Source organism: Topomyia yanbarensis, chromosome 3 (assembly GCF_030247195.1).
Source record: "Topomyia yanbarensis strain Yona2022 chromosome 3, ASM3024719v1, whole genome shotgun sequence".
NCBI classification, from domain to species: domain Eukaryota; kingdom Metazoa; phylum Arthropoda; class Insecta; order Diptera; family Culicidae; genus Topomyia; species Topomyia yanbarensis.
In genome coordinates this window covers 121847449-121873159 of record NC_080672.1, presented here as the reverse complement: position 1 = coordinate 121873159, position 25711 = coordinate 121847449, and the positions used below count along the sequence as shown (strand labels likewise).

Genomic DNA, 25711 nt, shown 5'->3' with positions numbered 1-25711 from the left:
TTTTTACTGGATTGAACGATGGAAATTGCGCCAAGGTTAGAATGTGGTATAGTAGAAGTAAATTGGACTAGTTCAAATTATTTGTAAACTTCAACTAGGTTTCGTGTGAGATGGAAATGGATTGATTTTCACATGATCAGCCCAATTTTGATGCATTGAATTGCTTTATAATTCGGTAGGGATTATTGTGAAGTTCTTTATGGCTATAATTCTGCTGCACGAATTGCATCTTGACAATATTCAAATTTTAAATTTTCAAATCTTCAATGAAACAAAATGATGATCCACGAAAAAACTGTTAGCAAATCACCAACAATAATATGTTGCGCGGTTCGACTAGCTCTGTGAGATAACTCATAATACATATGTAATATGCACAGAGTTTACAATTTTCGCATTCGTGAACAGAATAAGGCGATATTTCACCTACTTCGACCAGCAATAAAAAAGCAAACATACGATGTAACATTGTTTGCTCTCCAACTTTTCTCGACAAGACAGCATTGGATCTCATCTTTTCGCGGTATAATATGAGATGATATTTTTGCGCCTAATGTAAAACTGCCGAATAACTAATGGTTTCGCAAAAAAAATCACAAAAATGAGTAGATACAGATTCTTAGAATGAAAATACTGCAATAGTGTGGGGAAATAAATTCTATAATGCAATATATTAATGGTTTTTCTTGAACTTAATTTATCACGAGGTTCGAAGCTGCGAAATTATCACGTTTCCATACTGCATTGTCAGCAAATTCTCGCAATTTCTTGAAAGGTGAAAAGTTGGGTCCGTGCCTACTAAGGATGAAAAAACTGTGCGATAAACTGCTTGTCGTGAGAATGAGCGAATATTTTAACCTCTGAATATGCATGTTCATTTACTTCTAGCACCTCCGCAGCGTCTGGCCAATTACTAATATCTGTTATAATGAATCAGCATCGTTTAATTTTTGATAGCGACAAAGCCATTGTCATAACAATACAAATCGGCTTTTATTTTTCAAATAACCGCAGCCCAATATAAAACTCGAATGCCTTCGGTGGCGGTTTCGTTGCTTGCCTGCCTGACTGCCTGCTGCTACCGAGGCTTATCTTGCGCACGCGTTTCGCGGTCAATTTTTTATTATTTTTATTTCACCGTAGCTACCGCAACTTCCTCTCCTCGGCTACTTGTGGATTAGTGGTTCGGGGCGGTCACATTTTACGCGCATTGAATCGCTACCACCATGCCGGTGCCGACTGATGCCCGGTCGAGTGTCGAGGATGGGCGTTTGCTTCTTGGATTATGTTTACGTGAGCTGCCACTTGCGCACTAGAATTGAGTGCCAATGGCAGGAAGAATTGTTTTGCCTCCGGCAAAAATGAATAGATGTAGAGGGAAGGCCAGTGATTAAGATAGATTGAAATACTGGGCGGGACTGTTGTGGCAATGGAGCTAGACAGCCAGGAAATCGGATTTGATCAAGATTGGAAAAAATGTTATTCAACGTCGCTATTTGCTTGGTTGTTGAAAATGGCAATTTGTCTTATTGGTCTTATCGAAATGATTTATTTTCATATGTGATTCAGTCTAATTTTAATATGTCGAGTGAGTTGGCCCTTAGCTGTAGGTTACCTAAAAGAGCTACGCAAGAACTACTTTATATTTCAAAAATAAATAACATTGGGACGTGAGGTAATTTGGTCAAATGGTACGTCGCGACGCACCACACAGCTCGGTGAATCTGTACGTAAGAAGGTCATACGATGTCAGCAAACATCCTAACAGGAAGATTTACGACCTAGTAATCTAACCGACGCCTTTGGCGGATCATTACATATTTATGTAACTCTGGAGAAAAATTAGATTAGGATGTAAGTGACAGCCTCTTTTTGTTTACTTTCACTTTTGATTTTTACGACGACACTATAACACTCAGTGCCGTATTGTGGTCTTCTGGCGCCCTTGGCGAAGTCTCAGTTTTGCGCCCCTTTAGTGTTTACGTTGGCTTTCCTTTTCAATTCGACCATCAAACAATAATTTGTTTACATGTAAATGGCATACCTACCAACTACTTCATTCATGTTTGATTGTCATTCATTTCATGTAAATATCAACCACAAATCTTTAACTGTATATTTATGAAATCAGTCAACGATAGGTGTTTGAAGGCGACAGAAAACTGTATATTAGGGATTCAATGGCATGTATGGGAAATAACCATGACCATCGAATTTAATAACCGGACGCACCACAACAGCATTAGCACCTCGCAAAAAATTCTACAAAATTTTAGCTTTATACCAAATGTCTTAGAAATACATGAAACAACGGATCTTGTATCTCCTTAGCTGAGCTTAGGTGCAGTTATTGTATCTTGATGTAAAAAAAATGTTTTGACAAAATTTGCCTCTCTGGTACTTTTAATTTTTAAACTGAGATTTTCAAATAAATATCAAGAAAATTGATTTTTTTTTCGAATTGACACCAGATCTCGACATTTCATGGATTTTGAAAACATTTGGCATTCAAAAAAAAATTGCATTTCAAAACCTCATGCTCCATATCAATTGAAAAATTTTCCTTGCATCATATTTTTAACATTACACCCGATCTCGTAGTTTCATGACATTGTTTTTCGATTGCGCTCAAATTTTGCATGGGGAGTTTTTTTTAAGGTGCAACACTTTTGAGCTATGTCCGGTTTGAAAATTCAGGATAACCATAAGTATTGGCACACTACCGTATATATTGAGGCAATTTTAGGAACTTGGAACTGGTTGGTGGATTGTTGATCAGAGTGCTTATCATTAGATTTCAGGCATTGTAATTCTCTCTCTCACTCACGCGAGAAGAGGCTTATCCGATGTCCAACTTTTCCGAGATAAGATGAGTCGCAAAATTCTCCGTCCTGCGTGAAAATAATTTTCCGGATAAAATTTATTTGGTTTTTTCCTTCTCGCCGGAGAAGGTGATAATATTTTAATTTCGTGGGAAACAATGAAAGCGTCAAAATATACACTTAATTTCAAAGAAAAGCGGCAAAGAAGTACGACAGACTTTTTTTTCGTGTTTTGGAATAGCGACAGCAAGGCAGCGAGCGCAAAAAGGATACCGTGATAAACTCATTCGCTCATTCTCCGGCGGTTTTATTTATCCGGAGAAATAACTCGTTATATTTATCCGGAGAGGTTGTGTGAGTGCCAATAACTTTTCGTGTGAAAATGTGAGTTTTTATTGTCGCAGTAGCAAATTATCCGGACGCATTTACTCATATGAGCGATAAATGCTATGCCTGTTAGATTTGAATTACCAGGCCAAGAGCCGTCACGGCATTCCGGTTATATTCCAGACAGCACCCACACAACTTTTTGCACCAGCAAAAGAACCAAAGCTGCTTTTATGATCTATTGCTGATTAAGTTTTTCACACATTCTTCGTTACAGTTTCTAAGAAAATAAGTTGCATCCAGTCATATATCGAGTGAAGATAGAAGACAACATTATTCCGTTTTTGAGACTTGTCTTTAACATTATATTCACCATGATTTCTGTCTCTTCCCTTGTATTCTACAATTTTCACTTTCCGTCTGGCTCTAGAAACGTGCGGAAATAATCTCTCCTGAAATTATTCAAATGATCCTAAAATGGATGTGGAACAAGATTCGTCATCATAAGACTCCGAGTTTCCATTTAAAGTCAAACACATTGAAATGGCTTCAACCATATCTGATCTTCTTTGGATCAAAAATAGTCCAATAAGAATTCTAATATTCCGCAAGACGCAGACATATTCAGCTGTGCCATATGCTAGAATTGCGATATTTTGTCTAAAGCAAACAAATGACGTTACTGGCTACAAGACTTTTATGAAGAGCTAACGCGTTTACATACCCGCTCACACAGTTGCAATCGATGGTGCAGTTATCGATTCGAAGTTTGCATGCATGTATCTACTAAAGGACGGGAATGACAGTCGCACCGGACGGGACAAAATGATGTGTCCCTTTAAACTAGTGTCGAGTGACAAAACTGCTTTGCGTCTTCTTCGACAAGGATCGTCTGCCTGATCGATTGTTTGTGCCCCGCCCCATGCATGCAGTATTGTACTGATTACAAGCAAATGGGTGTTTGTAGCAATAATTTTAATTTCAATTGTCGATGCTAAATAATCTAGCTTACTCTACGATCGTTGCTGAAGCTTTAAAAAGATGGCCTGCTTTATTGCCCATGACCACATTTCCGTTTCCCTTGTTTCTATGAATCTGAGAAAACGAACGGAGAAAGTTTGCAAAAAATTTCGCTATTTTTGTTGAAAAATGAAGTCTTCGTCTTGTTCGTCGTTTATTCTGGACTAATAGGATCGTAGTGTAATCTTCTGGTGCCTTTGGTGGAGTCTCAGTAATGCGCCTTTTTGCTGTCTACTTTGGCTTTATTTTTCAATTCGACTTTCAAACAATAATTTTGTGTGTCCCTTACAATGATACTCCTATCCTGACTTATTTTATGATTTAACCCTAGAACGTCGCACTGGGGTACAAATGTACCCCACGCCATCTTTGGAGCCGCGTAAAGACGAGAACTCAGCATGTACTGACCTGGGATCCTAACCATAATTTAATTTAGAGTTCCTAGTAAAAGTAAGAAAAGGTGGTATGGCCAGTTTGCCTATAGTCTTCGTGGAAGCAGGCGTCAAAGTTGGCGTGAGGTACATTCGTACCCCAGTGTACGGTTACCGTTAGCGTTTCGTCAGGTTTCGTGCTGTCGGTGGAAATGTGACTCGTGGCAATACCAGTTTAAATACTGGTTGTTTTACTACGTAAGTAACAATTAGTATTATATAACCGTTTTTAATCATTTATTTAATTAATTTATTATAATTTTGAAGTAGAAAAAAGTCGTTCCTTACTTTTATTATTTTATTGTTTGTTTTTTATAGTTTTCCAGAACAGTAGCGTTGCGTTTGACCAATGTATTACTGGGCAGAAATATTTTTTTTTTCATTTCAATTTCCACCCCATTTTGTGGTTTTTTCCAAAACCCGATTTTTAAACTTTCACTCTTCACTAATTGCACTTTTTCAAAATTATCGGAATTCTATTTTATGCCGCTTCTAGTCCATTCTTTTAACTTTTAGAATCATATGATTTTTTTCAAATTGGTTGAAAATTCGCAAAGTTATGGTAATTTTTGTAAAAATAAACAAAACCGCGATTTTTTCACTTTTTTTGTTCAAACCAATCTATGTATCATTGATTAAATAAATTCCGTACTTTCACTTACACAGATGTTTTCGCAATTAAAAACCGAAGAAAATGATGTATTATACTTTTCTTTCGTTTGCATTTTTACCTGCGAAAATTTCGATCAAACGCGTGGGGTACGTTTGTACCCCAGCACAACGTTCTAGGGTGGAAAGCGCAAGTGCAACGTAAATAAAAACCGCGTAAATTTCAAAAACCGAGTAAATTCAAAAATCCGCCTAAATGAAAACCGCATGAATTCAAAAATCCGCGTTAATGAAAATCGCGTTATTTCAAAAATTGATGATTATCATGAAAAATAAACCGTGTAGAGATTTTAGACGCAAAACACTTATTGTTGAAAGCTCTGTCACGAGTGCTCGTTTAAAAAATAAAATAATTCGGGCAGTTTGCGAATCTGAAGAGAAGAATTTTATACATGAATAAAAAATACAATATTTGGACATCAGAAAATATGACGAATTCTGGTGATTCAAAGGTGGTAAAATTCAATACGGTTATATGTGTCATCCATTCGTATCCCGAAGTAAAGTTAAATACTGCAAAAAGAGACTGGGTCATGTGTAAGCTGACCAACCGGAATTTAGGAGGACAGTACGGATTTTTTGTCGTGTGTCCGGAAAAAGTACTTGTACGGATTTGTCCGGAATTTGCACGGAATTTTTAACCTCAGTGGAAGTGGAAGTACTCTCGGGACAACAAAAAATCTTCCCCAAATGGAAACAGACTAAATAATGTTGCAAACTAGTTTCCCAGGTTCCAAATATGCAATTAAAAGCACAAGGAAACCAGTGAACAAGAGTGCTAAAATCGATTTTTGTAAATTTTCTTATAAACTTTGGGACTAAGATAAACTTTAAGATTTTTTCTAATATTAAAGAAAAAATTGAACTTTTCTATGTCCCGCTATCCGCCTCGACTATGTATAAGCCGTTTCTCAAGTTGGTGGTATTTTGAAATTCAGTGTCTAGCAGCCGCCAAGTCGTTCTATCTAAGTCGAAGCGCAATTTACTCGATTAATTTTCGTTATGAAAACTATTGTGCTAGATGTACACATTTGATTCAACTCAATTTGCCTCCAATGAAGGTATCTGAAAATGATCCGGATTATACATTTTCTATTTTTAATCTTTTCGGAATCAAATTATTACCACTGCAGTTCGACTGTTTTCTGTAGTTCTGAGACATATTACGATTAAAATCTGCAGTAGATTCTGGAACTCTTTCAAATTTTCCATTTACATATATAATTTGATTTGAAAGGTTGAACCGAAAATTTCAACCTACTCGAAGACCATTAGATACACAAACGAGGCTGTTAAGTACAATAGAGTATTTAATTTTACGTTAGATTTTCAGCCAGATGAGCTGATCGGGCAGCTGGATACACACAAGGAACACGATGAGCATAAGTGCCAAATGCGTGGACACTTATTTTTATATTCAGTTATCAATTTATTCTTGTGCAAAGAAGCAGTTTTTTTACTATAATGTTTTGCGTTTATAAAATTATGGCACAATAGAAATTGTGTTATATATCAGGCTCGTTTGTATCACAAACCGTTCATATTTACTGCTGTAAGTTGTCGTGATGAGATTTTTTACTTCTATTTCAGTTATTGAGGTGATTTTATTTTACATGGAAGCCTTTTTGGCCATAACCCGGAACTCTAGTGATATGGGAGAACTTACCCCCTTTTAGTATCTGAACTATATATTGCAAATTAAGTATCAGATTCAGGGTCCGCACGCGATAATTCAAGAATACACGCAAATATATGAATAACCACACGGTTATAATATCGAATTTATACACGCGAAGTTTCATACACGCGACAAACACGTTGATATACAAACGCTTGCTTCTTTCGCGATCATCCACGCATACCTACGCTTACAATCTTGCTAACAGGAGAATACTTCGGCAGGGATGCATGAAACACAGCACGAGAGCCTAAAACGAGCTGAGAGGCCGCTTTGAACGAACCAAATGTAATGAGCACTGACAACGCTCGTGCTAGGTATCCGTCGTGCTCGAGCTGTAGGATTCGAAGAGCTAGCACAACGGGTTAGCACGATGAGCTAGCTCGGTAAGCTGGCACGGTTTGCTCAATGAACCAGCACGCTAAGCCTGCCCGATGAGCTAGAACGGTGCAGTAGAGTAAGCCATTAAACGAAAGAATAGGACAAAGCGAAAAATATACGTTGGTAAATGTGCGATAAGTTTCTGCAAAAACGATTCAAGCATTGTTACTCACACTAACGCGTTGTGTTTTTTCTACTTTGCTATAGCTCGGAGCAGCGGTGCTCGTGCTAGGTGCTACTTGCTAGCTCAATGAACTTAGCTCTGATACATTATGAGCCAGTGCACAGGAATAGTACACGGTTCAGCATCGTTCTTGTGCATGCCTGCACTCCGGTGAACGTTAAGGTTGTACAGAGAATGCGCAAAATTCGCAAACGAAAAAAGCAGTTTTTTTCCACACCGTATGTCAGATCTTCATACAAATCAATCAGCAGTACTGTAACAACATTCTACATAGGCTGATTGATTTTTATGAAGATCTGACATACGGTGTGGAAAAAAACTGCTTTTTTCGTTTGCGAATTTTGCGCATTCTCTGTGCAACCTTAACGCGTTCTCAAGAATGAGCCTTCATACGCTCTTGTTCTTGTGATCACGAATTAATTACGCCCGGAAGTTCTTCCTCCTTAGCAGCCTAGGTCCCATGCCCTCCGCTGGACCAATCAGAAAAAATACGCTCTTATCCACTAGGCAATACGTTCAATGGCGACATGACCGAGAACAGTAGTGATAGAGTTGATAATGATAGAGATCTCGCTCTCTTCTAGCATCTGAACCATACACTCAAAATTAAGTATTAGATTCACGGTCCGTGCGATTATCCAAGAACACACGCAAATATGAAATGGACAGCCGGTTTTAAAATCGAATTTATGCATGCGATGTGACACGCTAGCGCACGCGACATACAAACGTCTACGCGACAAACAAACGCCCGCGCAATCGAACACAATATCAAACAAACGCCCGAGCCCTTCGCTATGGTACACAAAGACGAACATACAATCGCGATCATTCACGCACAACTATGCCCAAGATTTCGCTAACACAAAAACACCCCCAATGATTTAGTGACCCCTACAGCACTTCCAATCCCATTACGCGGTCTCAAGTAAACACAAATAAACGCTCATTCCCACGCGATCGTAAAGCCCATACGCCCGCACAACTGAACCGTATACTCGATATCACAATCAGAATCATGGCCTGCTGCAATTGAACTTAAGCAGTAATGAGTGATTCTGATGGGGAGCTCTTCCGTGAACTCAGCTCTACAGTTCCAGTAGGACAACTCTCGAAAAAGAAATAAAGAAAACAAAATTTAAAATATCTGTAAGAATCACATTCTGTAATAAAATTATGTTTTTGTCTACCAGTTAGTATGAAATTTAGAAACATATTTAAAGCAGTTACAAGAAAAACATTTTTAACAATTACTTCTCCGCGATGCAACCACAACAAATGTTTCCATTCTCTTTAGACTTTCGTTGACAAAAAATAAAAGTTTTCAAAAAATGAGTTTTTTTGTAGTTTTAAGTTTTGATAATAAACTTTTTGAAAAACTTTTTATTCAGCGTTTGTTGTTTTTTTGCAAAGAAGAGAATATTGCCTGCAATTTTTTCTCGGAGTGTTTTGCTACACAAAATACAGATCTCAAGCCAATTTATTTTGTAAACCCTGTAAAAACTCTTAGGCCCTTTTAAATTATTGCGCTTGAATCAAAATGCTTTGCTTGGCCGTGCAAAGTGCTCAGAACCTATGCTGGTAAAAAGTCTAATGTTTCATCGGTCTTTCGCGATTTTTGGGTGAATTTTGGAGAAATTACTGTATTGTAGAATCTGTCGGGAAGTGCCAATTCGAACAATAATCGCTGTAATACTTTAATTCTTGCCGAAGTGATTGTTCAGTGACGAAATGTGTGAATATGAAAAACAAAAGAGGAACTCTGGTCAAAGAACGTGACTTCGAATGATTTCGTATTAGTCCGAGTTTTTGGAATATTTACATACAGGTTTCATAGCTTAGCCTTGCGAAAGTCACCTCTATCAGATGCCATCATATCAGACATCCAATATTGATAATTTTCGATGGATTGCACCAGGAAAATAAAATCATTTTGCAAAACAATCTACCAGTTGCTGATCGTGACGCATTAGAATCAAAATCAATATCGTGTTTATGGATAATGGCAAAATCGTGATTCGACTGCACGATATGGCAGCTTGAACTTGCGATACGGTCTTTAAAAATGTCGCTGTTCAGAAAAGTGGAATCATTACAAAGGACACATGAAAAAAACTAATTATTCCTAGGTATTTCAATAGTGGTTACGCGGTAAGATTGCGTCCTTCCTACCTGGACCAACAATACAAAACACGACAGTATAAATCTACAAACCACGCTTTGCAGTTATCAATGCCTCGCAAGTGGAAGCCCCCTTAAATAACAAATCTAGCTAAACATGTCAAATGGTCCTAAGTGCAAATGACAATTTCCGAAACCGAGACCCGAAACCGAGAAACTCAAATTTGAAAATACGGAACCCGACCCGAACCCGTGAAGTTTAAATTTACAGAACCCAAACCCGACACGAAACCTGCCGGGTTCGGGTCGGGTCTGAGTTTTTGGCCCAAAAACACTAACCTGACCATATGGTCGCTCGATAATTCGAATGATATTTTGAACCTACGTAAACTTACTGACAATACACTGGAAGTGAGAATTCTACTACAACTGAATTTTATAAAAACTTGAATTTTCTGAATTTGTTCTATAACTTAATCTCATTTCACATATTTTTATATAATTAAAAATTTCTTAACCATTTAGTCACAAATTGCAAATAAAAACTTAAAAAAAGGTTCCAAGGAAGGAAGTAATTCTTCTGTTATTTTTCCATCTCATTTAGGTACATTCTGTTTGGTTATAAATGTTGGTTGTCACGATGAGTATGAACACTAGAGTAGAACACAGTTCTATGAAAAAAAAAATTTTTTTTGCTCCGAGCAACTTTTTGGGTACCATTTAAATCCTAGAGCAACCGTGCAATTTTTTGGTTCGATCGGTGAAACTATATTTTTGCGCCCACGGTTTAAAGTTTACAAGAAATTTCGTATGGAGAAATTGACTTTCATAAAATAATTCCTCCAGGAGTCGCCCAGTACCTCCTGAAAATATATCGATATGTGCATTTCATAGAAAATTTATCAAAGAAACAAAGTTTCGAAGACCGTGAAACGATCTGACGCTTGTGGAAAAAGTTATTAGCAAAAACCAATGGATGCTCTGATGATTGATAAAAATTTCAGTTTCACCACATCAGGAACGTGATACTGCTCTCGTTCATTATGTTAAGAATAATGCTTTTGTAAGCATAGTAGTTTAAAAATAGAGATCAACCAATACATAATTTTAATAGACGAATTTGATTAGCATATTGTTACTTGGTTTTCGTAGATTGTCGTGGTATTATATCAGCCCTACTGTAATGCATGGTCAAACGAAACAGACAAACGAATCCTCAGTGCACTTCTGATTACAATTAGCTCAGTCCGAAGTAAAACGCATCAAAATGAGTGGTATTGATGTAGTTTATAACATGTATATTAGATTATATTTGTTATTTTTAGCTCTACAACAAAAGGTTACGAAATTATTGCACTACGTCAAAAGCGCTGCCAAAAATTAATTTGTTATCAAAATTAGGAAAAAGATTCAGATTCAGTCTGCTATGTGAAATATTTAAAAGCATTTTTGAACGGTATTCATAAACTTTTACACAGTACTAACTTTTCTCCCAGCTATCTTCTACTTTCATTACATTTCCAGTTCATTTTTAGCAGCGTAGGATTTTTAGCTGCTGCTTCGTAATTGCCCAGTATCTTTCGATTTACTGAAGTTTCGGGTAGTTTGGCGTATTGCGGTCTTCGGACACTAAATTTATTTTAATAACTCTATACAATTCTAGAACTGATCTTGCATAAAGACTCGATGTCAAATTAGGCCAAAACACCAGAGAACCACAGCCTTGCCTAAAAGAAGTAGTCTACGTTTGTGAAGGCACTCCTTGCCCTGGTTCATAATCCCGGTTGTGACATAAATCCGATGTAATTTGCTGCAACTGCAGATTGCTTGCCAGACCAAAAAAATGCTGATCGATTTCGAATTATTGTTTCATTGTATTTTTCAACGATATTAAATCTATCTCTGGAGATAAATATCAGGCACTCTTGAAACTGTGGCGTTCACTGCCCCGAGCCGTTTCTAAATTTGCGATGGGATCATTTGGAATTCATGCAATGTGCGAACTGAATTGTCTAAAGTTTTCTAGGCTAAATTTTCTGGTGATGTTAATAGAAAGAAAATTCATTTGTACATTATTACATTTACAGAATATGAACATTACACGTTAAACTGAATTTCAACTAAATATGGTTGTTCTGCGTCGTTCTGAGAAAAACTTGCGGTGCAATATTTTTGTGGATAGCATTAAGAGTGGGAAACCCAAAAATTCTGATGATAGTATGAACCAACAAAAATCAAAATAGATAATTATGAATTGTTTCCGTATTTTGCTCGTATTAAATGTATCAAAAAATTTTATACTTCAACGGTAGATGTCTAAACGAGTAACGTTCATCTATCAATGAAGATTGGCTTCTATTGACATGTATATGAATATATAATAGATGTTGCTATATTCACGCAGGTATACGTAGCCAAGCGCCATTGTTTACGAAAATAGCCTTAAATACATCATGAAATACGAAAAATTCTTTTCTACTATAGGGGCCCCTTCGTTTAATAGTGCCCAGGGGCCCCGAGTGGTCTTAGGACGGCCATGAACGGTCGAATTATATACAACATTTTTAACTCTCTCTTATTGTGTACAAAAGAACCTCACTCAAAACTCTTTAAACGGGACCAAAAAGCTCAGGTTATTGATTTAGGCCCAATAAGAGAAAGCAAAAGGTAAATGCTGTGTAATGCGTAAGACAGAGCCTCTTCCCGGAAACTCCTATCCCTACCTCCCCGTGGTACTGGCCGGGAACTACGAGCAACCTTAGGCAAGATCGGGTAACCAACCCCGGCGTGAACTTTGGTCGTAAGCTGACAGGGAAGGGGGAGGGGGGTTTGCTGCTGCAAGCCTGAGCGCCTGAGCGTCTGGGATGGAGCGGCTCACAACAGCGTCTGTTCCCCATGTTAGGGGCGGCTGATCATCTTCCGAGTGCCAGTAAAGGACTCTAAGCTCAACTGTGCACTATGGTCATCCGGAAAGTTAGGGGGTTGGTGTTAGGCCCTGCGAGCCAGCCGTGGAAAACTGATTGCAGCGAAAAGTCAATAAGATAAGAATGCGAACCGATACTAATGGCGACGATCACAGCGACGAAAAGGGACTAGCGGTTGGAAGCTCGGAACGTGGAACTGCAGATCTCTCAAATCCATCGGGAGCACCCGCGTACTCGCCGATGTTCTCAAGGATTGCGGGTTCGGAATCGTAGCGCTGCAGATGGTGTGTTGGACAGGATCCATGGTGCGAACGTTTAGAGGTAATCATACCATGATGAGCTAGGGACAGCTGTTATTGTGATGGGCGAAATGCAAAGGAGCGTTATCGGTTGGTGGCCTATCGACGAAAGAATGTGCAGATTGAGGATCAAGGGCCGTTTCTTCAACATCAGCACAGCCCTCACTCCGGAAGCACCGATGATGACAAAGACGCTCAGCTCGAACGAGAATACGACCGCTGCCCAAGCTACGACGTCAAGATCATCATTGGGGACTTAAACGCTCAGGTAGGCCAGGAGGAGGAATTCAGACCGACGATTGGAAAGCTCAGCGCTCACCAGCCGTCATAGCACCTTCTTCCAGCACAGCCTCCCTTATCGTTACACCTGGAGATCATCGCTACAGACGGAATCGCAAATCGACCACGTCCTGATCGATGGGCGGCACTTCTCCGACATTATCGACGTCAGGACCTATCGTGGCGCTAACATCGACTCTGACAACTACCTGGTAATGGTTAAATTGCGCCTTAAACTATCCGTCATCAATCATGTACGGTGCCGACGGCCGCCTCGGTACGATCTGGAGCGACTGAAGCAACCAGATGTCGCCACTACATACGCGCAGCACCTCGAGGCAGCGTTGCCGGACGAGGAAGAGCTTGACGTGGTCCCTCTAGAGGACTGCTGGAGAACAGTAAAAGCAGCCATCAACAACGTAGCTGAGGACATTGTCGGGTACGAGGAACGGAGCCGATGGAACGTTTGGTAGGACGAGGAGCGCAGAGCAGTTTTGGAGGAGAAGAATGCAGCGCGAGCGGTCATGCTGAAGCATGGAACCCGACTGAATGTGGAACGATACAAATAGAAACGGAGGCAGCAGACAGGCCTCATCCGGGAGAAAAAAAACACCGCCTGGAAGAAGCGGAGTGCGAGGAAATGGAACTGTTGTGCCGTTCTCAAGATACACGGAAGTTCTACCAGAAGCTCAACAGGTCCCGCAAAGGCTTCGTGCCGCAAGCCGAAATATGTAGGGATAATGACTGGAACCTGCTGACGGACAACCGTGAGGTGATCGAAAGGTGGAAGCAGCACTTCGACGAGCACCTGAACGGCGAGGTGAATGTAGGTACAGATGACCAAGGCAACGGAGGATTTGACTACGTCAGTGCAGTTGAGGACGGGAATGAACCAACTCCACGTTAAGGGAGGTTAAGGATGCCATCCAACAGCTCAAGAACAACAAAGCAGCTGGCAAAGATGGTATCGCAGCAGAACTCATCAAGTTGGGCCCGGAAAAGTCGGCCACTTGTCTGCACCGGTTAGTAGTCAGGATCTGGGAAATCGAACAGCTACCGGAGGAGTGGAAAGAAGGGGTAATCTGCCCCATTCACAAGAAAGGCGACCATTTGGAGTGTGAGAACTTCCGAGCGATCACCATTTTGAATTCCGCCTACAAAGTGCTATCCCTAAAGTAAATGAGTTCGTGGGAAGTTATCAAGTCGGCTTCATCGATGGCAGGTCGACAACGGACCAGATTTTCACCGTACGGCAAATCCTTCAGAAATGCCGTGAATACCAGGTCCCAACACATCACCTGTTCATCGACTTCAAGGCGGCATACGACAGTATCGACCGCATAGAGCTACGGAAAATCATGGACGAAAACAGCTTTCCCGGGAAGCTGACTCGACTGATCAAAGCAACGATGGACGGTGTACAAAACAGCGCAGGGATTTCGGGTGAACTTTCCAGTCAATTCAAATCTCGACGGGGATACTGAGACAAGGTGATGGACTCTCGTGTCTACTATTCAACATCGCTCTGGAAGGTGTGATGCGACGAGCCGGGCTCAACAGCCGGAGCACGATCTTCACGAAATCCGCCAATTTGTATGCTTCGCGGACGACATGGACATTATCGCCCGAACATTTGGAACGGTGGCAGTCCTGTACACCCGCCTGAAACGCGAAAGCAGCGAAGGTCGGACTGGTGGTAAATGCGTCCAAAACAAAGTATATGCTGGTAGGCGACAGGATCCGGCTAGGAAACAGCGTTATGATCGACGGGGATACCTTCGAGGTAGTGGAGGATTTTGTCTACCTAGGATCCTTATTAACGGCTGACAATAACGTGAGTGGTGAAATCCGAAGACGCATCATCAGTGGAAGTCGGGCCTACTATGGGCTCCAGAAGAAACTGCGGTCAAGAAAGATTCACCCCCGCACCAAATGCACCATGTATAAAGCGCTTATAAGACCGATGGTTCTCTACGGGCACAAGACTTGGAGCATGCTCGAGGAGGACCTGCAAGCGCTAGGAGTTTTCGAGCGACGGGTGCTAAGGACGATCTTCGGCGGTGTGCAGGAGAACGGTGTGTGGCGGCGAAGGATGAACCACGAGCTCGCTGCACTCTATGGCGAACCCAGTATCCAAAAGGTGGCCAAAGCTGGAAGGATATGGTGGGCAGGGCATGTTGCAATAATGCCGGACAACAATCCTGCAAAGATGGTGTTCGCTAATGATCCGGTTGGTACAAGAAGGCGACGAGCGCAGAGAGCACAATGGGCGAACCAGGTGGAACGTGATTTGGCGAGTGTTGGGCGTAACCGATGTTGGAGAGCTGCAGCTACAAATCGAGTATTGTGGAGGCAAATTGTTGATTCAGTGTTATCATGAAATTGATGTTGAACTAAATAAATGACGAAGAGAAAGCAAATCAAGTTGCATGTAATTCGAGATCCAACAGCAGTGGTGCTACAAAAAATGAATATTTTATCAATCATCAGAGTATCAATCTGTTTCTGCCTTATAACTTTTTCAACAAGCATCAGATTGTTTCGTGGTTTTCGGGACTTTGTTTCTTTGCCAAATTTACTATGAAAACCACATATCAGTTTAGTTTTAGGAAGCAATGGGCGACTCCTGGAGGAATTGTTTTGTAAAACTCATTTTCCCCATACGAAATCCCATGTGAACTTTAAACCGCGGGCGCAAAAATATAGTTTCATAAATCGAGCTAAGAATTTGCACAGTTGTTCTAGAACCTGAAAGGTATCCAAAAAGTTGCTCGGAACAGGAATCTAATTTTTGTCCCACCCTAATGAACACGCTTGGTTTGCAAATAATCATACCGTTCCGAAGATCTATTGACTATATCTTGGGTGCGGAAAGGGTTACAGGTATATAGATTCAACTATACCTCTTCTTAAAGTTGAAACAGAATGCTCCGTCATTGACGCAATTTGAAAAGTTTTAAAGTTCTCGTGACAACAACACCTCTCTTTTTACTGTAAACAATCCATGGTTCGATAAACTTTTCAAACCGGATTTTGACGCATTCTGTTTCGTACTTTACCTTAATCACCGAAAGGGTAACCGCGGCATCCGACAAAGTGATGAGCGGGATTGCACCGACGACGGTGACGCCGCATAACAAATCATCAACAACGGTTCACGCAGCGGTCGCATAGACAGCCGGCTCGCCCGCCTGTGGGCCACATCTTTTTTTTCGTGCTGCCCCCTTTTGCTTTCGTTGGCAGATCACTGTGCCGCCAGTTCACCTGTGGCACAGCTGAGCTAGCTTGGAGGTTGGCTGGGTGTCTGGTCGGTTCGCTGTTTTCGGCTGCCGTCGATTGTTGATTGATTTTTAATTCAATTTGAAAAGTTCTCACGATGCATGTCAGACAGACAGGCCGGTATCACGACAGCCGACCGCGAATTGATGATCTGCTGTCAGTGAGGAAGTGGATTAGTAGTCGTTGGTATGACGGAACAATTTGTTAGTACACACGCGATCAGAGACGCTGACGGGGCCTGTGGAATGATGATAAATTTGGTCTTTTCAGAAAAATACACCACATGGCTGAATGCCACTAATACATATAAAATTAATCATCTACGAACGAGTGGCAAATATTTGCTTGGTGAAACAATCAGAGGGAGCGATAACAGCTTGAGAAGAAATAATTATAATATTTACAGTTGATAGCTACCGTATTCTTTAGATGTGTTGTAGCTGTCGAGCAACCGAATTCTTACCTGCAAAGAAAGAATGGTAAACATTAGTAATGTAGAGTAAGTAAATATTTTTTGTAGTTTATGTTATTTAGAGGAAAACATTGTCCCAGACAGCATGTAGTGTATTGAAATGACTATAGACATAGGTTGTAATCGGTTCTCTGTTAGGTGGCCATTTTTTCCAAGCCAACATCTGCCTTTGTAAAAATCAACAAAACCCAATGTAAAAGCATGGGCTATGCCCGCTAGTCCCACTATGTGTTTACTACTACCAGAACCTGTACATCACCTTAACCTTTAAGAGGGCTGGTTTCGACAAATCAAATGCTTTAGTACAGGGTAGTATTCATCGTCTACAAAAGTTTACGTTTAGACGAATATGCATTCTAACAACAGGACACAACAATTCGATTATAAATGTCATATTTAACAATTTCCGCCTTGGTAAAATGTTCTTACAACATCGAAGCGCCGGATGATGAAATGCAACGATGCATTTTAAGTAGCTTGACCACCGCTATGCTTGCACTGCCCATCACCTAGCAGCAATGGGGGGCAACCGCCGAAAACCTTTCGGCTGAGTGCTTGACGGATCGTGAGAGAACCGCCGATCACGAGCGAAAACCTTCAGCAGCACAGAAGGGTTCTCACATCGGAAAATGAAGTTTCCCATAGCCAAGCAATAACGTAAAGCCGGTTGCGCAGTGTAGCGCGGGGGATTTGGTAGGTTAAATTTTGTCCCACTCGGGGACTGTTTGTGGTTGGTAATTGTCAGCTGCACCGGATTGCGTTAATCTGACGGAAAGCTTTGGATCATGAGCCGCAGATAAAGGTAATTAAATTTGATGCAGGTCAATCAACACCAAGCGGTTGCACCTCTCACGCGGCAAAGGTCGCATACGAACGCAGGCAACCGGCAGACACATCCTTCTAGAGCGGTGAACTAGCCAGCATCGTTGCACCAGCTGTCCCTGCTGGCTATAACTGGCCTCGAGAGCGTGCGAAAATCCTTCTTCAAGCAGTGTCACTTGACGCGAGTGGTTATTACAAATTCAAATCAGAGCTAAACTTTTACGGACCAAACTTCTGACACCTTGTCCATAAATCAATCAGAATCCGGCAAGCTACGGCTTGTGCTCTGCTTTATAGCCGCCACTTACTGTTGTTATGTTATTAGTCGTCGGGTGGACTATAGGACCGGACGAGGGGAAATGATGGCGAACTCGTTCACACCTACGACTCGCGGGGCTGTGCACGATGTGAAATGGTAGGTGCTGCTACCGTTTGCACTCGAGAGGGATTGGGAGCTAACGTGAAATAGTCTAGATTAAATCCTGTTTGTCAATTATTGCAGCTTATGAGGGTGCTATTACTGCTTTGGCATAAACAGAGATTGGTCATGTATGAGCGGCTACCTGTTTAGAAATGATTTCAACCACGGATTGAGTTAACATGAAGCGAAGAATAAGCGTAATCTTTGACAAATGAAATTAGTTTCTATTCATTTTATAACTCGCTCTTTTTTATCACGATTTGCTGTGAAAGGTTTAGTTCCAAAACTACGAAAAAAATCTGATTACATATCAGAAAGCAATTTAAATTAATTCATATATTCCTTCTCCAGTAATCAGGGAGGAGTTCTTGGTTTCTTTGTCAACTAAAAACGATAAAGTTGAAGTGAATGCCTACTAGGATGGGGCATAGTTGTATGGCAAAAAGTAAACTTCACCACATGAAACGAGAACACATATTTTGGGTCCATTTGGAGTCCAAAGCGACTGCAAAATTTGTAGTCAAGTATCCTGCATTGCATTTCAAACTTGTATGCAGTTGCTAGCTCATGTTCACAAAGTATACAGAGCTTAGTGCTAAATGATTAACCATGAATAACGCACCAAGCAAAATGGTGGAAAAAGCTTCACAGTGGGTCACTAGATGTGCAAATCGCCAACGAGCGATGATGTTTGAACTTCTAAGAGCAGCGAGGAATCTTCACTCGTCATCGTCAATAGTGATTACATTTACGACATTTACGACGCACAGTTATCTTATGCTATCATTCGAGCCGACAAAAAAACCTTTGAACTCGCTGTGTCCAGAAGTCATATAGTTCTACATGATATTTTCTTTGAAATCAATTTATCCTGTTTACCAGGAAGCTTGATAAATGTGCATATAGCAATGATAATATGCGAACATAATTTATATATTCTGTGCGTAGAGTTGACATTTATCTGCACGGTTTTTTTTTCTTCGAGAGACGTTTATCCTGTTTCACAGCCATTTTGAAAAAAAACGAGTTTAATCCACCTAACAGTGTGATGAGACATTTATTATAACTCTTATCACTCTCTTCGGATATTATATCGATTGACAATATTTAGAACTTTATGATTCGCGATGTTTTTGATAACACATGCAGAGAACTTAGAACTAAAATTGAAGCTTTTGATATCATGCTACCTCTGAAGTGCATACGTGCATAGTTCAAGCTTTACTTCGATATCGAATTTTTCTAAAAGTAACTTCCCAGTAGTATCTTTGATTTGAATTATTATCATCCTAATGCCATAGAACAAATAAAAAACTCTCGAAATCCGTTAAAGAAAATCATCATCACTGGAATTTTCGTTTCCACGAAACTTTTCGATAACCTTCCGTCACTTGTGTTAGTACACTGGGTGCACGCCAGCCCGGGGACAACTTGACAGATAGTGCTTGTTTCATATATGTACCACCGATTTGATGGTGGCGCTAGTATGCCTTTTCTGTACGACTATCACGAACAACGACACGAAAAAGTTTCAAGAGAAAAGCGTCTTTCGTTACGTGTGTTATGAACATCGTCAATGCGGCTAGAACAACATTTAGAAAAAGCGTATTCCAAAATGTGGATAAAGAAAAATATTATTAGAGAATAAATTTATCCCTGATTGGAAACCGTCAGCAAAGTTACATAAATCTTATTATAGATTTAGCTGGAAGGTGTTGTTTTTAGCAACCGGCTCTCTTCCTTCCTAAAAATGTTTTGGTTTTCTTGTTGTGTGAAGTTTGTAATCGGTAAATCATTGGTGTTATAAATGAAATATAAATGAAAAACTTTTTGGCCAATGAAAGTAAATCACCAAGCTTAACAATTCGTGAACCTGCGACATCTTGCTTCAAGTTCATTAAGAACGTCAAGAATTCTAGCATTTTGATTGGGAGAATAAACAATATTTGTAGGATTTTCTACACATTTAGCAAAATTGGTTTTGAATAAAATTTGTGTGTTTTTATCAGAATTCTGGCATCAAACCAGTAGTGCTCGGTTTCAGCAAGAATGCTGCCAGGAATGTACAATTTTGTTCGACTTCGGCCAGAGTTTTGTTCGACTTTTGCAATAATTCTGTCCGGAAGATGTTGCAATGGTTTTGGTATGGATCCCTTCAGAATTATTCTGGCATTTTCCTCGGCTCTACCGGAGGATTTCATGCCTTAGGAGATGTTGATTAGTTTCGGAAGATTTTCGGAAATTCCAATATAAGTGGTAGTGGCTTGATTTTGAAAGTCATCTTCTTGTATTTCCGAAAATCGATTTATTTTCTTTCGGATTTTTAAAATTCCAAATGGAATCTATGTTTCTGTTTAAGTATGTGGGAATGAGGACAGTTTCTAATGTGAACAGCGAAATAAATTTGATGAAAGAAATGCTTAAATTGATTATTTTTTAGATATGGAAAATAGTAAATGGGATGCGCCTTTTTCAAATTTTGCTCCATTCGAGCCGCCATGACATCACCAAATCACCACAAAATTTGCTTATGAGTTCAGTATATGGGAGCTGTCAAGTTGTCCCCGGGCTGGTGCACGCTGCTCTGAAAATCTAACGAAATCGTCTTAGGGCACCAGCAGGTCTCATTCCGAGCCATTTACGCGATTTTCGGCGAGTTAAATCTGTAAAGAATTCTAAAAACTAATTTCTATTCCATAATTTTCAGTTCAGCAATTCGAGAAGTTGTGCTCACCGCAAGTGAAAAATAAACTGCGTTGTGGAGCGACGGTCACTACCCTGTTTACTAAAGCTAATAATAATTCTCAACTACTTTTTAATTTTTACAACTTTATTAGGAAAAGTTGTTTAATAAGCTTTTGTAATATATTGTATTTTCTCAATCCGCAATATATAAGCCCTTAAGTATACCAATTAATTTAGGAAGTCCTTTCAACATAAACTATCGCACGAATGGGAATAGGTTCACCAAAATTTTGTAGTCGATAAAAAAACCCCTTGAAAACTACCAAAAAATTCGATGCAATTGAAAGAAAATATAGCTAATCAAATGGGGTCTTCACTATATTATAATAGAAAGGCAGTATTCGAAGAAGTTTCTTGTGGACGAGTGTGGAACGAGTTTGTTTCTACTTACTTAGGGTCACAATTCGGTTTGGTGGGGGTTTGGTGAAAATCGAACTTAATGTCCAAATGGCATAATTCCGAAACTATCATATTTGAAGTTTTAAAATTTTGAAGAATTAATTTAAAAAAATATAGTAACAGAGCTCGTTTCTTTAGCGAATTTGTTGAGACTATCATTTAAAACAGCTTTATTGCAGGAATGAATACTACGTGTAGGGAGTATATCGAGTTTTAAAATGATATTTACGAAATGTTCCTTAATCTATTTTTAATCTTAAACAACTTTTTATTGCGAGCTTCACAAACTCAAGCTCTGGATAAAATGTAAATCATAATAATTTATTTTGAAGGTACAAATAGCCTGAAATATGTTGATACCCTGAGCACAAAGATCCTTCATGTCTTCAACAAAGTGGTTTGTAATAGCGCTCCCCAAAATTTTGCTGAAGACATTAAATCTCAAACTATATTTGTTTGAAGAGTAAACTTTCCATAAATACTTCTTGGAGGATATAACGCCAGTTATTTTATCAGATGATGTGCTGTTTAACGTTTGTAAAATTCATCGACCTCCGGAATTGGTGGTTGCAAAATGATGTAATCTTTACCTTAAATTACTGTTTGCGAACATGTATTTTACTTATTCATATAATTGGTAATACAAGTATCAGGACCTGCTAGAGTCGAACGGAAAACGCCAGTTTTACTCTACTTTTGGAAAGTGTTACCCTCGTTATTAATCATATTACGTTTTCGTCTCAACTCTACGCATTCCCAAAATAAAGACATGTTCAGCAAATTTTGAATGATGTGCAATTTTTAGGTGAGCAGTTCTATGTTTCATGATTCCGTGTTTACAACTTCGCGTCCTATTAAAAAGACCCTATTACAGTACATCCATTCAACAGTAAGCTCAATATGATAGGAAATCTGAGGATTATGATTGATTTCAGAACTCTGGAATGAGTGTCTATTGGACTGTTTTCAGGCAGGTATTTGATATTGATGTAATTAGACAACTGCTAGATCAAGACCAATAGATCAGTTACAGGTCAGGATCCTATTCCCACAACTTTTCAAAAGTCCTCATGATGTTTAAAATGACAGGTTATCAATGTACTGATTTGATAATTATTATTGTAATATTGAATGAAGTCAGTCAGCATCAATGAATTATTCTCATCAATCCAATTATTTTTTTGGGTGGGGGGCAAGGGGTGGGGTTGAATCCTGAAGTCTTCTCTTGGTTACTCCGTTGCTTGGAGTTATTTATATAGCTTTTCATTTTCCAAGATATGTTTCAGATCGATCCGATGTTTGAAACTTAGAAACTTTGCAGTCATCAGGTTCGCGCAAATTAATTTTTTTTGCATCGATAAATGATCAAATTCCTTGTAGACAACTTGGAATTGTTCGGCGGTTATTTCTAGCGATTGTAGATTGAAAAAGGAAATACGAAAATCGTTTTATCGAAATTATATTTGGCTAATTTAAATGTTTTACTACTATATTGAACAATAAATAGGCGACAGAGGGTAATCCACAAACAACAAGCTATAACTTTTAAAATATTCAAAATAGATATTTGATGTCTTCAGTAAAGTTATTCGAAAAAGTAAGAGCTACAAATTTGCTGAAGGCATCATTTTGATATAATCATTTCCAAGAAAATTTATGAAAATATCTCACTCGTAGGTGGATTAATCAGCAAAAAAATAATACCAAAGAAAGGCCATATTGCACCCATCAAATTCTCCGAAGATACCATTGACCTAAAATTAGCCGTTTTGGCGTTAAAAATAGATTGCTTGTTTTTGGTCTTATTTGTGGCTATGGGAAATGATAAAAATCTTTCATCCATATTTAATGATAAATATCTCTTTTGATAATAGCCCGATTTCAACAATCTATAGCTCGTTCGAAAGGTATTCTTATAGGCTGTCCAAAAATATATAAAGTGTTTATCTATGTCGTCAATTTCGGCAGATAATTAAAAAAACTACAAAAACACTATTTTTACACTTTCAAATATTCATATTTTGGAAACTAAACATCAGAATCAAAAACAAATTAATAGCGTTCTGTCTGGGTAATAGGCCTTTCATTTAAAGTTGGTTTGGATAAGATCGGTTTAGCCACGAATGGGATTACTGATTCTTAAATTTCTATATAATGCTTATTTAGTAGTAATATCTCGTTTTCCGGAATGCTTGAAAACAAATCTTCTACTTTAAGCGTTACAATCAAAATATCGCTTCCTGGGTGTGCCAAATTTTATCACATCGAAAAAAAATCTGTTTGAAGCAGAATGCCTTACATTCCATTGCGCCGAAATATTTCTAACTTGGTATCCAGATCATGGACACCATAGCCGGATTTGTAAAACGAATCATTCTACTTGTTTCTCCTGATCATAACAGACATTAACGTCATACACATGAATGAACGTCATCAGCTGTCAAAAAAGTGCTCCTGGAAATGTACTCAAACGAAATAACCATGCGAAAACCAGCAAGTGGTAATGGCTAGTCTACGCATGATTCACATCAATCAATTGTCCCGATCAGAATTTGATGTACAGATGAAAACAAATCTCTGCAATCAGCAATCAGCTGAATAACTAGAAATTATTGATTATTTTATCCTGAAATTGCATCGCAATATATTTTCAAGTTTATTTTTTAGTTTGACTGCACTACTGATTCTTTTCTGTGAGCTGGATGCAAAAAGATGGTTTTGAGAATGATATTAAATAACATGGCGATATACCATATTTCCGAATCACATATGTATTATAACATTAGGCTTACCCTAGCGTTTATCTAATGCTTTTTATTGAATTTTTAATAAATGGACTCTCCCCGTATTATCTGCATGGAAAAAAATCTTTTAATAAATTAATGAAAAAAGTTCACGATTTCAGGAACTGAACGATTTGCGAAAACCGTAACCGATTTCCTGAAATCAATCACATTATCTTGACATTTTGTTCATGAGTATATTATACTATGTTCATGATCCCAGGATTTTAGTAACGATATTTGTAATTTCTATACACGTTTCCGTGATATTTCAGTCATGAGTAGAGTGATTCATGTACATGATTTCAGAATTTTAGTCACGATTCTTGATATGTTAGTCTCGAGTAATGTTTTTAAGTTCATGATTTCGGGTTCTTATTCACGATATTCGTAGTTTCTTATCACGTAATAGTAATGTTTTAGTCATAAGTAGTGTGATATATTTTCATGATTTCAGGATCACGAACACGATTTGTGGTTCAGTAATGTATTTTTAGTGATCAGTTCGGTTTTCGTATCCAACGAATTATGATATTCGAGATCCTAATAGTGCATGGAACAAAAATGATTCCACGAATAATATTCCAAATTTTTTGACACAGTTCACGTGTAAATTTGAAGATCATTTCTAGACCTTTTATTCAAAACGACATATCTACAATGAATGACTCTCTTTGTTTACTCTTTGTTTCTACTTCGTTAATAATTCGGTCGCTTTAACATGTATCCCTCAACTCTTCGCATAATATGCTAGTCAAAATCACCGTCTTTTAATCTTTACTGTAAAATAAGTGAAAAGTGCTATACTGACGCCGTAAAAATCGAAAGAGAAAGTACACAAAGAGAGTCACTCATTGTAGATATGTCTTTTAAAAAAAACGCTCAAGAATTGTAGTTTTGCAAAAAATTGAAAATGATTAGGGACATCTTAAAAGTACATCAGGTAGATCGTGTGTCATGCACTAGGAATAATGAAAAAGTTCACGAATCCTTGAATAATATTTAATGAATTTGTGAACTACATCACGAGCATGAATGGTGAGTCGTGACTATTATACTAGGAATCATGAACCACCTCACGAATTTAGGGGAACTCCGGGCTATTAAAACCGTGGGGGTTATTGAGACCCCTCGATTTCTCAGAAAATCGCAAGACTTTCTGTCTGTCGTACATCTTTGTGGAAGCATTGACAGACTTTGGCAGATGAATCTCATTCTGCAGTTTTTTAGAAAGGAGATACAACGTGTTTGATTTTTTGCCAGCCACTAAACAAGAAAACATAATGGTAAAATCGCGGTTAAAGCAAGAAATAAAAGATAAAAATATAACACGTAAATATTTTGGAAAGCTTGAAGCTCCTGTTTTATGGAATGGTTTTTGTTTGGGTGAAAACATATATATTTTCAAGACGCTCGGGGTTGGCAGATAATTTGGGTAGGATGGGCAGTACTACCCACATAAATTTTTGCAAATCGTCGTCTAGCGCTGCCGCGAAGTGGTGCAAATTATTTTTAATGGCTCAAAAATGTAGCTGAGGTTTCAAACTAACAATTAGGACCTTTGACCGATACATTATTTCACATCTATCTAAAAGGGCGATTTGCTTAGGTAGGTCCCGTGAGCAAAAACAAGAAATTTAAGCTGTTTCTTTCAT

General features: G+C 38.9%; 1 protein-coding gene across 1 annotated transcript in view; it reads right to left on the bottom strand.

Moving 5' to 3' along the window:
- The window catches only part of LOC131687449 (Krueppel-like factor 12), a 517717-nt gene that overhangs the window by 282245 nt on the left and 209761 nt on the right, over positions 1–25711 (bottom strand). The gene's annotated exons all lie outside the window — the stretch shown is intronic.